The sequence below is a fragment of the Talpa europaea genome (genome assembly GCF_964194135.1).
Source record: "Talpa europaea genome assembly, chromosome: 15".
In the NCBI taxonomy this organism is placed as follows: domain Eukaryota; kingdom Metazoa; phylum Chordata; class Mammalia; order Eulipotyphla; family Talpidae; genus Talpa; species Talpa europaea.
Genome location: NC_140083.1, coordinates 19381721 through 19396774, shown reverse-complemented (window position 1 = coordinate 19396774; position 15054 = coordinate 19381721).

Genomic DNA, 15054 nt, shown 5'->3' with positions numbered 1-15054 from the left:
GAGGCCTGAGACGGGGGGGCGGGGCGGGGGGCCGGGGTGGGGGGGGGGGAGCGAGGGTGCGCGTGTGAAAGCTCCGCCCCCCCGGTTAGGCTCCTCCTTCCCGCCTCAGCCGCCGGGGACCTGTGCCAGCGCATCCTCTGCAAGAGCGCGCTGCCCGGGCGCGCCTGCGAGGAGGCTTAGGGCTGGGCAGATAAAAGCCTCTTTTCTCGGGGGGGGGCCCCCCCTTCTGTCCGCGGCGCCAGCCCCCTCAAGTATTCGGTGTTTCCCTCCCGTCCTAGCTCCGGAGCTACGTGGCTGGCTCCCCAAGCTGCAGGAGCGTGCGGGGCCGCGGGATGGGGGTGCGGGGGGAGTAGATCCGGGAGGCGCGCTTTGGGGGTGCGAGAAAAAGTAGGGGGAACAGGCTCTCTGAGGCGTTCTGCAGACTCTGGGAACCCCGGTCTCCTCGAAGCGGTGCTGCCTACACCCCGGAGATGGTTCTGCTCCATTCTGGGGGAGGAGAGGGGGGTGTCTTTGTAAAAGTTCAATTGCAAAATAAAAGGGTAGTAAACCTTTTGTGGTTGCTGTTTCAGTAACTCCGGGAGTCAAAGGAGAGAAGAGTTGGAGGCTTTTCTGAATCCTGCGGCTGGGAGAGCCAGTTTTTGAAGCTAAATATAGTAACGTGGATCCTGTGTTGAAAAAATTTGGTTTGTATTTAAAAAAATGTGTATAATGCATCTTCACCCGTTTGTGCACAAAGCCAGAGGCTGTTTACATTTTTTTTTAGGTTCCAAATGCTGGCTGGACCATACCTTTCTATCGCTATTTGTGAAAATAGAAGGGAAAAAAAGGATAAAAATTGAAACTGGGGAATGTATTAGGTGTAAACATTAACGTTTATTGGAAATCGTACTTGCAAAACTTTGAAAGAAACATACTGGTATGAAAGCATGAATATGCTAAAACGATTAGACCTAAGAGAGGGTTAACCTAAAACTCCAGGAGAAAAAAAGCAGGAGGAAAAAAAAAGATGGTGAGGCGGGCAGATGGAGAAAGCAAACAAGAGGCAGAAGTTGAACGCCACCAGATGGAAATAAATACCCTGAGCTTAGTTGATCATCAATATTGCAAAACACACTACTTTGAGGTTTTGTTTTGTTTTTTTAAATACTGAGCCAAAGGTATAGAAATGAAGTAAAAGTAAAACTTGTTATAAAGCAGGAGAAAAAGTTTTAATGTTTACATGATATATGTAAAACTGAGTGTGAAAGTACAGGATATTTGTTTATTCATACCCAATAATTAGTTAATTTCATGTCAAATAACCAGTATTTGAAGACAATATTGTTAAAAGCACTGCCTTTTGTGGAAGTATTAATTTTCTTTCAATAAATGCGTCAATAAATGCATCTGAAACTTTACAGATAGCACTGTGCTTAAAATCAAGACCATGAAAATTACTTCCCTAGGAGAATGAAACCTCTTACTATAGGAAGCAGAAGTAAATCCTTGAAATCATCGTAGCTCTAAAACAAGATACTCCAATATCACTCCAAACCCAGTATTCCCCCACCCCACCTTATTTTTAATTGTGTGTGTTTCCTCCTTAAATCACTCCTTTACTAGACAAATAAATTTAACAAATTACTTTTACCTGGAGGCTCTGGGATCATTCAGAAAAAATACTAAAATGAATATTGGTCCTAAATGCTAACCTTAGATAGTGCATAATGTTATTTGCTAATGGTTTTCAATTTCATAGTTAATATATGTTTAGCAGCATTTTCCCAGAAATTTAGTCAGGGTCTTTTCATCCAAGAAACAACCTGCGTTTCTCTATAGTTTTTGAATTATAGAGCCCCTTTCTCATGTTGCTGTGATTCTAGCTACAATTCCAACTCAGGGCTCTGTGTCCTTAGGCGAGTCACTTAACCTCTCTGTATAGTATTCTAAGAAACAAAAAGTTTTCCTAATGACTGAATAGGAACTACATTTAGACTACTTAGCAGCTATTTAGCACTGTCTCCAGCACTAAGTAAACATTAAGTATATATATTAGCAGGCTTTTATTATCATCAGGTAATTTGGTAATATATTACCATCAAATCAAATCCTAAAACCTAGATAATGTTTACTCAAAGCACCGAACTGTCTTAGGAGTTCTATCAAAACAAATTCAGAAAATGAACCTGAGTTTCAAAACAAGTTTGAAAGTGAAAACAAAAATGTCAGGTCTTTGGAAACAGTGCTTAAGAATTCAGACAGTACTTTCTGTAGAGGTAACTCTAGAGTGTCAAAGGGCTGGGGATTTAATGTACCTGTCCCTCAGCTCAAATGTTACTAGAACAGTTTGCTTGGGACTAACAAATCAGAGTTCCTTATAAACTTTTTGTGTATTGTATTTTAACCAAAAAAAGAAAAGAAGAAAGAAAATGATAAGCATATATATAGGCTAAGAGGAAGAACTTCTTTCTATGTTTCATAGAGTAGTAAAATATAGGGGATCTACACAAGGTTGAAAATCTTTTCTTCTGCCAAAGTTTTTTTTTTTTTTTTTTTATTAAATCACATTACCATCTGTTATCACTACCGTTTGGGGGAAAAAATGACATTTTAACATCCTAAAAGTAGGAATACTATCCATATCAGAATAAAGCATGGTCTCTTTAATTAAATGTAAAATCACTAAATGTTACTTTTTTGCATTTCTTCATGGCCCTGCTTTTAGAGCTCATCTAACCTATGAAAGCACTAAATTAAACTATTATATTATTCATTTTATATTCTATTCCACTGTCTGAAATACTCCTCCCTTTCCCTTTACCTAGTTCGTTTCTGCTCAACTTCTAAGAAGCCTTCTCCAAGAAGCCTTGCCTCTGGACTTGAGTGAATGTGGAGAATAATATGCTTTCCTGAGTTCTGGCTCTGTTACTTATTCAACACACTGCATTTGCTGTTTACTAGTCTCTCTTCTAGTCTATAAATTGAGGGCAATATCTTATGTAACTCACTATTGCATCCCCCATACCTAACAAATGACCCAACACAATGTAAAGACTGTTGAATGATATTAAAATAGATCTATGTAAATACAAATGAGTCCAATCAAAACGATTACTTTTAATTAATCAGGTAAAAAATAATACAGAAGGGGTTTTTATGACAGTATTTGAGGGCAGAAGACAAGTGCCATGTTCAAAGGTATGGCTCTTTTATCCTAGCTGCCTTACATGTTAGACTATTGTATAAATTGCTTTGGTAGATAAACATTATTTGAGGGTAGACCACATTTCCAAGGCAAAGGACATGGAGATCAAAGTGACTTAGTTGTAGTGCTCAGGAATATTGTAATGTCCATATTGACATCCTTTCAGGTTTTTGGCTTTGTTTTCCCTTATACAATGTCAACATATTTTAGTATTTTCTCAACTGGCTACCCACAGGTGTCATTTGCTTGAGTGCTGCTCCTAGATTCTTGCTAGTGAAGTACACGTTTTAAATGGCTGTGTAACAGTTCACAGATCTCTCTGGAATACCTCCTTGATCCCACCTGACAAAGGTGTTCCCGAGTTTAACCCTCCCCCTGAAAGTATAATCAAGCCCATAGACTTCTAGGTCAAGCTGAAGGCAGCCTCACTGTTATGAACGGATGACATTCACTGTTAAATTTATTGTGAACTTAACTTCCTGATAGAATACTAAGGCTCATGGTGCTTGCTAGAGAAAATTCAAAATTTAACCAACCAGTACAGGGTAGGTAATTCTTTGTAGATTGTTAATTGCAAAACAGAGACAAGGCATTTATTTTTGTGTGTGATTGGGAGTCAAAGGAGATAAGGAAACCCCCAAAGTGAAGTGAAGTGTCTTTGCTAAGCAAGTGAAGTCTGCTCATAATTAGGTCTCCTTGGAAGAAAGAAAAGGAGGGACCTGATCTTGGAGTATCTTAAAGACTTAAACCGAAGAGGATAAATATTGCTGGATACCAGTGGGGAGCAGTCAGAGGGGTTAGGAAGAAAACTAGTAGGTGGAGCATAGGGGCTTTGAGCAGCATAGGTGCTCAAAGTTATTTTTTGCAAGCAAGTGATATGTTCAGATTTATTTTTTTGAAAGCCCTGAGGATAATGGATTAGAGAGGGTTAAGATTGCAGTGACTTCTATTTTTATCTCTAATTCTTATCTAAATCTTTAAATAATTTAGCTTTTCATGTGGACTTACCTCTTAAACTAGAGAGCTAGGCCTCATTCTTTTTTTGGTTACCCACAGAAAGAGACCACTTTTAGTAGCCTCCCCATCTGGCTCCCTGCCTTACTTGGTTTAGGTATAAATCTGAGAGCACAAACTAAGGCATTTGTATTGGATTTAGATTGACTGGAGTCCAGAAAACACAATTAAAGGGTGACACATCTGAATTTGGAGTTAAACTCTGTTTCTTCTTGTTAAAGCAATTCAGATGTTTGGAGACAATGGGAGGAAAAAGAATGAAAGAGGTGAGTAACAATAAACAATTATAGGTTAACATCACTGACTGCATCACACACCAGACTAAGTGCTTGAGAGGCAAACTCATTTAATTCTCTTAGACACCCCACCAGATTAGTAGAGTTGACAACATTTAACATGTGCGGATATGGTATTAAAATAAGTCACTTAGCCCAAGTCCTACAACTGGGTTCAAACTCAGAAGTCACAACCTGCAAAACTTGCAGATGTGCCCTGAGGTTACCACCCTTTTTCAAAGGAACTGTGAAAAGCCAAACCCTAGAAAGTCAGAAGACCATCTGGAGATGAATAGACAGTAGAAGGAATCAAAAACCCAAAGTTGAGGCAGCCGAGGAGACATTTCACAGCTGCCCTCCCCTGGAAAATGGAGCTACATTTATTAAAATGCTTACTGAAAAATAAATCAAGGACATATTAAAACATTAATCTGCCAAATAAAATAATTTCTCTGGAATGAATATTGTCTCCAGGGGCAGATAAGAAAAAGCAGCAAAAAGGTCTTCTATTTTAAACTATTTAAGTGTCTCACTTCTTCCTTGGCCTAAATTGGCAAGAGGAACCATAGTGTCCTTCAGTGCCACAGTTCCCTCTGAGGGGAACCCCATGGCTTCTGAGGTCAGGTGAGAGAGGCTGAAGACATCAAGGACTGGTTTTGTGCTGCTCAGCTTGGCCTGTTGAACTTGATCTGTTGCTTTCCAGGAATTCTCTTGGATTGACCTTCCAATTGTTAGATCCCAGGTCCATTTCCCCCAAGACTATTCCTTTCTAGTAGCAGAAACCTGTGATTCTATTTGCTTTCTTTTCAAAGTTCCCAACATTGACTCTATCTCTGGGGGCAACAACTCAGTGGTCAGATTTCTTGGATGTTGATGTGTATTTCCCCAGTTGCCAAAGGCCTATTTCAGTTTTACAGTGTAGCAGTAGTCTAGGGAAAGAGACAGATGATGAGAATCAACTTTGTAAAGTTGTGATCTTTCAGGAATTATGTAGTATTCTTGTAAATAATGAGCTTGGGACTAGTCATATCCTTTCTGAACATGGAGCACATGGGCCTTCCCTTCAAATTAATAGGAGAGGAGGTTGGGACCTTTCAATGGCTTCAAATTGAGGCCCCTGCCTCAGCAGCCTCACCATCACCCCAAGAAACTGGTGGAGATGCAAACCTTTGACCCTCGACTAGCATTTGAGAGCCAGTTGCGTGGACACTAATGTTTCAGAACAACTCCTTTAAAACAAGTAATGGCAAAATTCTATAACTAAAAACCAAAACCTAGGCATAGGCATATACTATGTCAGAGAGAAGTCTTACCCCTTTGAGAAAAAATTAACATACTTACTTAGTATGTATGAACTAAGTTTTCAGTGAGTTGTTATTTGACTCCCTGAAGTTCTACTGTCTGGATAAAATGCAATCTTCCCAGTTTATGAGACATTAGGCAAGCAAGAGCTAATCTTGTCAAATAATGATGTCCACATTTTCTCAAGAGAGAAGATAATACTCAGGAAGCTTGGTAAAATAATTATCTAATCAAATGTTGGCATATTCCATTCTTTTATTTTCGCGTCTAAGAAAAGCAGCAACTTGCCCTTTTTAAGGAACTTAAATTTAAAATCTCAAATTAGATTAGTATTTAAATGCATTAAGTCACATCGTTCCTTTAAAACTAAGTAGTCAACTAAGGAATATTCAAGAATATTAAGAATAGCAAAAGTGTATTCAAGTGCAGAAAATATAAATATTGAAGTCTCACACAGAGATGCCCGGCATAACTCTGGGGATGATCTTGCATTTGTATATACTTGAGCAGCAATTCCAGGGTTGAAATCTCATTGGGGAATGCAATTTAAGATGTATTCACTTATGGGGCACAACTAGTTGGAATGATCCAAATTCCTAGGGAAAATTATTCTAGTGCAGAGGTGAGGAGGAAATTTGCCTCAACTCCCCTCGTTTCTTTTCAAATTGATCAAATTAACATCTGACAGTTAGTAGGAGAAAACACATTTAATCATATACATATGGAAATAGATTCTAAAGTACATACATACGTGGAGGTAGAATCTGAAGCAAATAGGGCAAAGTAAGAGTGAGTGAGTGTGAGTGTGTGTGTGTGTGTGTGTGTGTGTACACATACATATTGTGGGCTAAGAAACAGCACGGGGTCTAGGACTTCAAGGAAAGAGGAGGGGGGCTCATGATGAGGATCAGGTGATCAGTAATTACATGTTTGACCTATATATACACATAGATTTCTTTAATAGGTTATTCCTCATTTTAAAAAAATCTTGATTCTGAATAATACCCCCAATTTTCATTCTTCTAAGTTGTTAAGGGAGTGCTAAATTTCTTGTAACATTATAAGGCCTCAACTAACCTTATCTCAAAATAATCCATATGCCAGTGACACAGCCTGGGAGGGCCTACTCTGGATAACTTAGACCTCTCCCTTACCAACCGTGGAGAAGTTCTCTAAAGAAAGAAAATGGTTATGATGAGTATGTGAAATAACATTTATTTTCTGAAAGGGGAAAAAGTAAGAGATTTTCCACTCTTATGTTCTTATCCATTTCTTTAGTAAATACCTGTTTTCTGTGAGTGAAACGGAAGCAGTCTTCAGCTAGTAATATTTACAATTTGATTTGTTTTAAATGGAAAGCAAAAGATGCTCTTATTCAAATATTTCCACATTTGAAAATATTTTTAGTAAAGACATCTTCTTTAAATCTTTTCATCAAGCAAGACATAAGAAATATTCTTACCTTCTGAAAACCCATTTGAATTTTAAATTTGATACTGACCTTCAAACTCAAATAAGTAATGGTTTTCATGGTGTTTGTATGTCTGACCTTACTGGTTATTACATGGACAGATGTCAAACCATGAAATAGAAGTTAGAAATACACCTTTAAAGCACTCAACAAATATTTATTTTTGTGGTTTTCTTCTTTCCAGAAACAAAGCTACCCACATAATATTTAGATGATAGGACACTAGAAGAGTGCTTCTCTCTCTTTTTTTTTTTTAAGATTTATTTATTCATTTATTTATTTATACAAGCACTGGGTACAGTCAGAAGCGCAGGAGGGTGAGAGAATTCACCAGAGCCAGAGTGGGGAGCAGAACAGGCAGAAGGACTGAAGTACATTGCTGAGGGGAGCAGCGGGCAGCAGGAGAGGTCTGCACGCCATGCGGGACCCTCCTCCAGTGGCAGGGGAGCAGCCGGGGATCGAACCAGCGCTGCAGAGGCTGCGGGCAGCTTCGCAACCCAGCGTTCAACCGCTGCACCACCAGGGAGGCCCAGTGCTTCTCTCGTTATACTTGAAATTTTGCATTCTCAGTTTCTTTGAACAGAGCATCTTAGCTTTTTAAAAAGAGCCTCATAGAGATATATACCATACAATTCATCCATTTTAAGTGTACAATTCGATAATTTTGAATTTGTTTACCAAGTTATGTTACTATCACCATAATCAGTTTCAGAACATTTTCACCAACCAAAAAAATTCCAGTCCCCCCCAAATGACACCACCATCTGTAATTTGTAGTTTCAAAAGTAGAATTCTATACTAATCATTCAGATCCGGTAAGGTTATCTGCACAAAATTCTCCCCTGCTTTCCCCTGAAGAAAGGTGACTTTGTCTGAAATAATTTGTTTTTGCTAATTTGCTACATCTTGCTTGATGAAAAGAATGAAAGAAGTCTCTGCTAAAAATACACTCAAATATGGAATAAGAGCATCTTTTGCTTTCCATTTAAACCACATCCAATTGTAAATATTACTAGGCTGAAGACTATTTCTGTTTCGCTTAGGAAAAACAGATATTCACTAAACAAATGGATAAGAACACAAGATAGTAGAAAGTCTCTTCCTTTTTCCTCTTCAGAAAATAAATGCACTTTGACATACTAATCATAACCATTTTCTTTCTTTAGAGAACTTCTTGCTAATAATCTTGTCTCACCCTTTTCTGATTATAAAGTCCTCTATTCTGTGCAGCCCTCACAGAGCCTTTCCCTTGCTATCTGGGATGCTGCCTGATTGATGAATCATTTCATGAAACCAGTTTGATCTCCAAATTTATTTTAGACAAATTTTTGTTTTTCAACACTCTTGAGTACAATGCTGCATTAAGTAAGCTTCATTTTATCGTTTCCCTCCAGGGTGACAGGGGCCAACATAGGGGGCCACGTCTACCTTACATTTGCATGATTTGTCCCCTTTTCACATTTTTCTGTCACCTCTAAAGCCTTCAATAAGTCATTTCTCTATAGCTTGACCGAGCAGTTCCTTCTGGAGGTTGTTGTCTGCTGCAGAATTAATCACTTGCTCACTTTGGGTGCCTAGCATATTTCTTACACCCACACCCCGTCATCTCACTGCACAAGGAGTAAGTCAACTGAACTGAGAAAAAAAGCTCCTTCTTCAAGACATTCATTCCAGAGGGGTCCTCAGAGGAGGCAGAAATCTCAGGTTGGAAAGAGGGTCATCAGAGCATTTAGTGACATCATCCAATTAGGAGAAAAATCCGCCACATCATTTAGCCAAGAGGATTTAGCAAAACAGTTAAACTCTTAACAGAAATTTTATTTAGGCTCATTTCACAAACATGATCAGCAGACAAACACTTTTTTAAAGAAGGTTCTGTTTCATCTAACTATAAAGAAGGAACACATTTAAGCCCAAGTAGGAACTACTTGGCAATATATGTGTACAAAAATAAGCACCCTATAGGGCTCCTTTTAAATTAGACAGGGTGCACAGAGAAGTCTTTGAAAAGAAAATTTTGGGAGAAAAACATTTTTTCTTGATTTCATGAATACTCATTGTTTTCAGCTGAAGAAAGTACAAACTTATGGGTAAGTGCCTCCCCCCATACCCCTCCCCCCCAAAAAAAAATCCAATGAGCTCTTTTAAGTCACCTCCTCAAACCATTCCTGCCTGCTATACCTTGTAACTTGTGAAGTAACTTGTAAACCAACAAATCAGAAAAGCAAGAAGTGATCTAGGCAGTTCCAGATTTCAAACTCAATACACATGGAAGGCTTTCCTTTACAGTAATTGTTAGGGCGAAAGGATGTCCAGAGCAAACTCCATACAGGTTTTGTGGACCCCACCCCCACTCCAGACCAAAGCCATCAAGACACTGGCAATGACAAATCCCATCATCACCAAAGGGAGGGTTGCTGGGACCTGAGGGTGAGGTTAAGCAGCCAGGTTTGGTATAAACCCTTTATTAACATTTTGTGTGCACCTGCGGGTGAGTATTAATAAGTCCTTTCTAAGCCTGTGGGTAAAGACCCACAGTCAGGCAACCCATTTCATATTGGGGTTGCCCTGTAACATTCTGACACAGGAAGGCAAGTTTTGCCTAGTTGCTGTCATTGTGTATTAATATGCTGTTTGGTCTTTTGAGCACTGGATAACCTGCTTCAGCTTATTTTGCTGACTCTAAAAAAAAAATAAATAAATAACTTTAACAACACTGCTCTTCCCAATCCTTTTCCCCAAACTCAATCATGTCATTTTGCTCAGAACTTTTAGAAGCTCCTAGGCCAGTAGCCATTCCCACCCTTACCAACTGTTCAGATATGGCCCAAGTGTGTGCTTTTCTTGACTTAGTCCTGTGAGACAAATTATTAGTCTTAATCAGGATCAAGATACAATTATGTAAAATTGCAGCGACTTGATATGAAGCAAATATTTAACAGTCTAAAATAAATGAATAACAAATCTAGTCAGTCAGGTAAAGAAAGAAGAAAGAGATTTTTACCAGGAACCTAGGGCTTGCACAAGTTGGAAGGGTTTTATAGGCGGGAAGAGCTCAGGACAAGGCTAGAGTAAAGAAAAGCAAGATTATTTCAGACAAAGTCACCTTCCCTCAGGGCAAAGCAGGGGGTCTTATCTTGCAGAAACTCCAGAGTGATAGGTTTAAAATTCCACTTTTGGGAGAGGCTGAAACTGTAGGTGTCACACCTGGGTGGGACCTAGAATGACTCCATTTGGGGCCTGTTTTTTCCTTTCTTTTGCCTCAAGGAGTGACATTGGGGAAAAAAAGCAAGATGTCCATCCCTTGGCTACCTTCTCTTCCCCCTCCTCCATTGTGTGTGTGTGTTTAACACCTGTGAACACCAAGCAAGAGAGGAGATCTAGCGTATTCATTTCTTATGTTCCTTTGATCTGTTGTTAGGAGCTGTGCAGCCTTCATACATTTTTGAATTGCCTTTGGCTTTTATTTTTGCTCTTAGGATAAAATTTTAAGCTTATTTAAAGAAAAATTTGGCCTGAATAATGAGTTTCCTCAAAAGATTGAAAAAATTTGTGAAGGAAATAATGCAGAGAGAATAATGAACTTGTCAACACCAAACTCAACTCGCTCACTCCACCCTGCACACCCCTTCTTAGCCACTATCAAGTCATCTCTTCCTCCTTTGTTGAGTGCAATAAACCTTTGTTGGATTACTAGGCTTGCTACCTTCAAATTCTTCATTATTAATTACACAAACTTGATCTCATTACATGTGTGTAGAGATAGACACATATATGTCCATGTTTTAAAATCTTTGAAAATTGTTGGCTGGTTTAGGTTAAGATGAAATACATAATGCACTTTCCCATTAACATTAATGGAGTTTTTTTCCTTTAATATAGAAATTTCACTTAACAGCATGACTTATAGAAATGAATGAATATTGTTAGCCAACGTACAGGTCAATTGGTTTCAAAGTATTTTACAAAAATATTTTTCTGAGGAATCCATAGACTTTAGACTATTAAAGAAGTTTATGGCATAAAAGATAACCAAACTGAGGTTACCAGAGGTGATGGGGTGGAGGTGGGAGCAAGGGTGGAAAGGGTAGGGTGGATGGTGCTGGGTAGTTTGATTTTTTTATTGATTTTTTTTCTTTTCATAATAAAATTTTTTTTTAAAAACCGAGAAAACAACAACCTCTGGGTTTAGATCCTAGAACAGTCTCTAACATATAATAGAGGCTCAATAAATATTTCTGGATACCAAATGATCTTTAACTCATAGCAACAGCATTGGTTTTATTAAAATGTCACTAAACTATTCAGATAAAAATTGTTTGAAAAGTGTCATGGTGGTGGGCCTCCCTGGTGGCTCAGGGGTTAAAATCTCAGTGCTCTCAAGCTATCACTAGCCACTGCAGCAGGATTTGGCTCTCCAGCCAGGGAGCTGAGCCACATGACGGAACAGATCTCTCCTGTCTCGCCCACTGCTCCCCTCAGCAGTGTATTTCAGTAGATCCACCTCTTCTGCTCTCCGCTCTGTCTCTGGTGAAGCATCTCACCCCCCCCCCCCACCTCTGGCCTACACCCAGTTCTTGTATGCATAAATAAATAAAATTTTGAAAAAAGTGTCATGGTGGTACTTATGCATAAAATACTTTCTCTTCTTGGTAAGAACAGATGTGAGCTTATTGCTTTTTATGGCAAAAGGACTTAAGGAAGGCTAAAAGCTGCTTCAAGTATTTGGATAGGTGCTTCAAAGGAGAATTGAGGACACAGGATTCTTTTAATCACATCTAGAATTAGAATATATTTTAAAAAGTACATAACTACTAGGTGTCATGGCTATGGTGTTCACCAGTGTATGCACAGCCCTTAACACAGTAATTGGTAAACAGCAGCATCAATACAGACTTGAGGCATGAATGAAGCCTGATTGAGATTCTATGGCAGTAAAAGCTCTGAGGGAAGATTAAAATCCTTGAATCAATAAGAAAATCATATGACTTAGCTAAGTGGTAACTGTCTATGGAATCAAAGATTGATGAGAGATCAATAAATAGTGCAGAAAGAGTCTTCAGTTATTTTTAACTGCACCCACCCCCCAAAACCCCACAACCACCCTCCCAGATTAAAAAGTAACCAAAGGGTCAATAGTAGTATAATCTACTTTAAATGCATCTTTCCATGCAGAATATTAAATAGGGAAACCAAACTGCTGACTCATTAAGAGTCCTAGCTCAGAATGTTGACAGTGTAGAACTGATTAAAGGTTGCCTTTTTTAAAAAGATAGAGATGGATACTGTGACTCTGCCCAATGGGAGTTGAATAAAGAATCTGTAGAAATTTGGGATCACCATTCAGAGCAGGACAGGGATTGCTGGGGCAGCTCAATGTTTGACTCTGTTGTCTTCTTCAACTAGGATCAGTTGATTTTCTATGACTTAATGAATCAAGTTTGTCAGTTCTTAAGGTAGCATGCTATTATGCCTTTTAAAAGAATGAGGTAGAATTATCTATCACTGGTTTGGAGTTCCTTCCTAGCACTTTAAACAAAGAAAACTGAAGAAAAAGAAAATAAAAATAATCATGCTGTGCATTTAGTGTTTATTTACATCTGTGCATATATGTACACACACATACACACACTACGGGTATCAAAGGATCACATACACATAGAAAAATATCTAAGGTAACATCAAATGTGTACTACCCTGAGGAGTTTGTTTGGAGAGGTGGAAGTTATTTATTTTATATGGTCATGAGGACCAGCTTTCCTGCTGAAAGAAAGTTAGGTGACTACATCTTATACAAAATAAAATCCAGTTGGTGTATTCTGCTAAAGTAAAAGCCAGCAGGAAAAAATTAGGAACTGTGTAGATCCAAAAAAGGAGGATGGGTAGAAAATCTTTCTTAAGTCAGGTAGATAAAACTTCATAAAGGAAAAGATTAACACACTAACTCTTTACTCCCCACTTCCCGCCCCCAGCTCAGATAGGCATTTCTTATAAGAAACATCTTAAAGCCTATACAAATGATAGGCTAAAAAAAATGGTGAAGCAAGCAATAAACAAAGATTAATACTAATACTATCCATCATAAGTAAAATATAAAAAAGGAAATTATCTTCACACAAAGAACTGCAAATTGAGAAAATGAGTAAGAGAAAAATGGGCAAAATGTAAGAACAAGCAATTTATTAGAGAAAAATGAAAGCAGATAATAAATACAGTCTGAGATAGTCAACTTTATTAGTGGTCAAGAAAATGCAAAACAGGGGCCTCCCTGGTGCAGGGATTAAAGACAGTGCTATCAAGTTATCACCAGCCACCGCAGCACAAATTCAATCCCAATTCCCGGACGCTGCTCCCCTCAGTAGATCTGCCTGCTCTGCTCCTCACTTTCTCTAGTGAATCTTCTCACTCCCTGCATCTCTGGTCTACACCCCATTTCTTGCATGTATAAATAAATAAATCGTTACAAAAAGGCAAAACAATATGCCATTTATTATCTATCAGGTTGATGACTATTAAAAAGATGAACAATGTCCAGTTCTTGGTGGTTATAGGGAAATGACAGTTCTCTTCATACTTGTTTATGGAAATAAAATTAACTAGAGTGTTTCTGGAAAGTAACTGATGCAATTTATTCATTAGAAATACACTTTGCCACCCCACTTTAGACAACCTCTCATAGACTACCTGTGACACAGAAGGCAACATATTAACTGAGAAATTCTCACCAACAAAATGGTTGTCTTCTTCCTGAATTCAGATCAGAGTGAAGTATAGGGTCATTTGCAGAGAACATTGTTAACATTGTAGAGTGGTGTTAACCTTTTTTTTTTTTTTTTTGCGGGGTGGGGGGGAGAGGGAAGAGATGGAGGGAGGGAAGAAAAAGAAACAGGGATGAAAGCCATAGAGGAGATCTGGGGACATTTACACCCCAGACTTGAGTTGTTCCAGAGGGCTCTGCTGCACTCTGGCCCTTGGTTATTCACCTTCTGCTTAGGTCCTGTGAGAAACTGCAAAAATCTTCAAGTAAGTTCCTTTTTTTGCTTAAACTCTAATAGTTTGACTTATTATTATTCCTCACAACCAATAGAATCCTAAATAATAAATGCTTCTTATTAAATAATTAACTTCTTGATAAGAAGACAAGATCTGTCCCCCCACTTATGGGCCTTGGGTGAACAATGGCAAATATTAAGTGAAGACAAACTATGACCTCACCCCAACTGGACTCACTGACACAACCTCTGGGGCCCCCCAGCTCCACTGTCCCCACAACACAGCCCCAAAGCTCCTAAGCACCTTGTCCACTTCACTTCTTTAGAACTGATTTTTTTCAGAAAAAGGAGGGGAAGGTAAAATGAAACATTCTCTTAGAGTTTCCTGCAGAATATCAGTGTGCACAGCTGCATGCGGTTGAGGCAAGACTCGCATGTGTTCCTGAAGCTGCGGTTCCATTATCCTAAGTGCCCAGGAAAACTGCGATGTTTGGCAGTATTGTAGCTATTCAAGATGTTTTTATTCCTGGTTGTGTATTTCAAAATTTATATTCATAATGGGTTGTTTTCAAAAGTAGAAACGCAAGAAATTCTGATGTGACAAACTATACTAAGAAGGAGCATGCATTTGACTGCGTGAAAATGTAAAACTTCCTGCTATCCAAAATCACTATGCCTAAAAGGAAAAGACCAATGACAAAAGAGGGAAATGCATTTTTAAAACTTTAACAAAGTTGATCTTCTTAGTGGATGGGCCTTGGCAGAATGTGCAGGGAGGTAGCATCTCAGGATGCCCTTTTCAGCTATGGGAGGCTG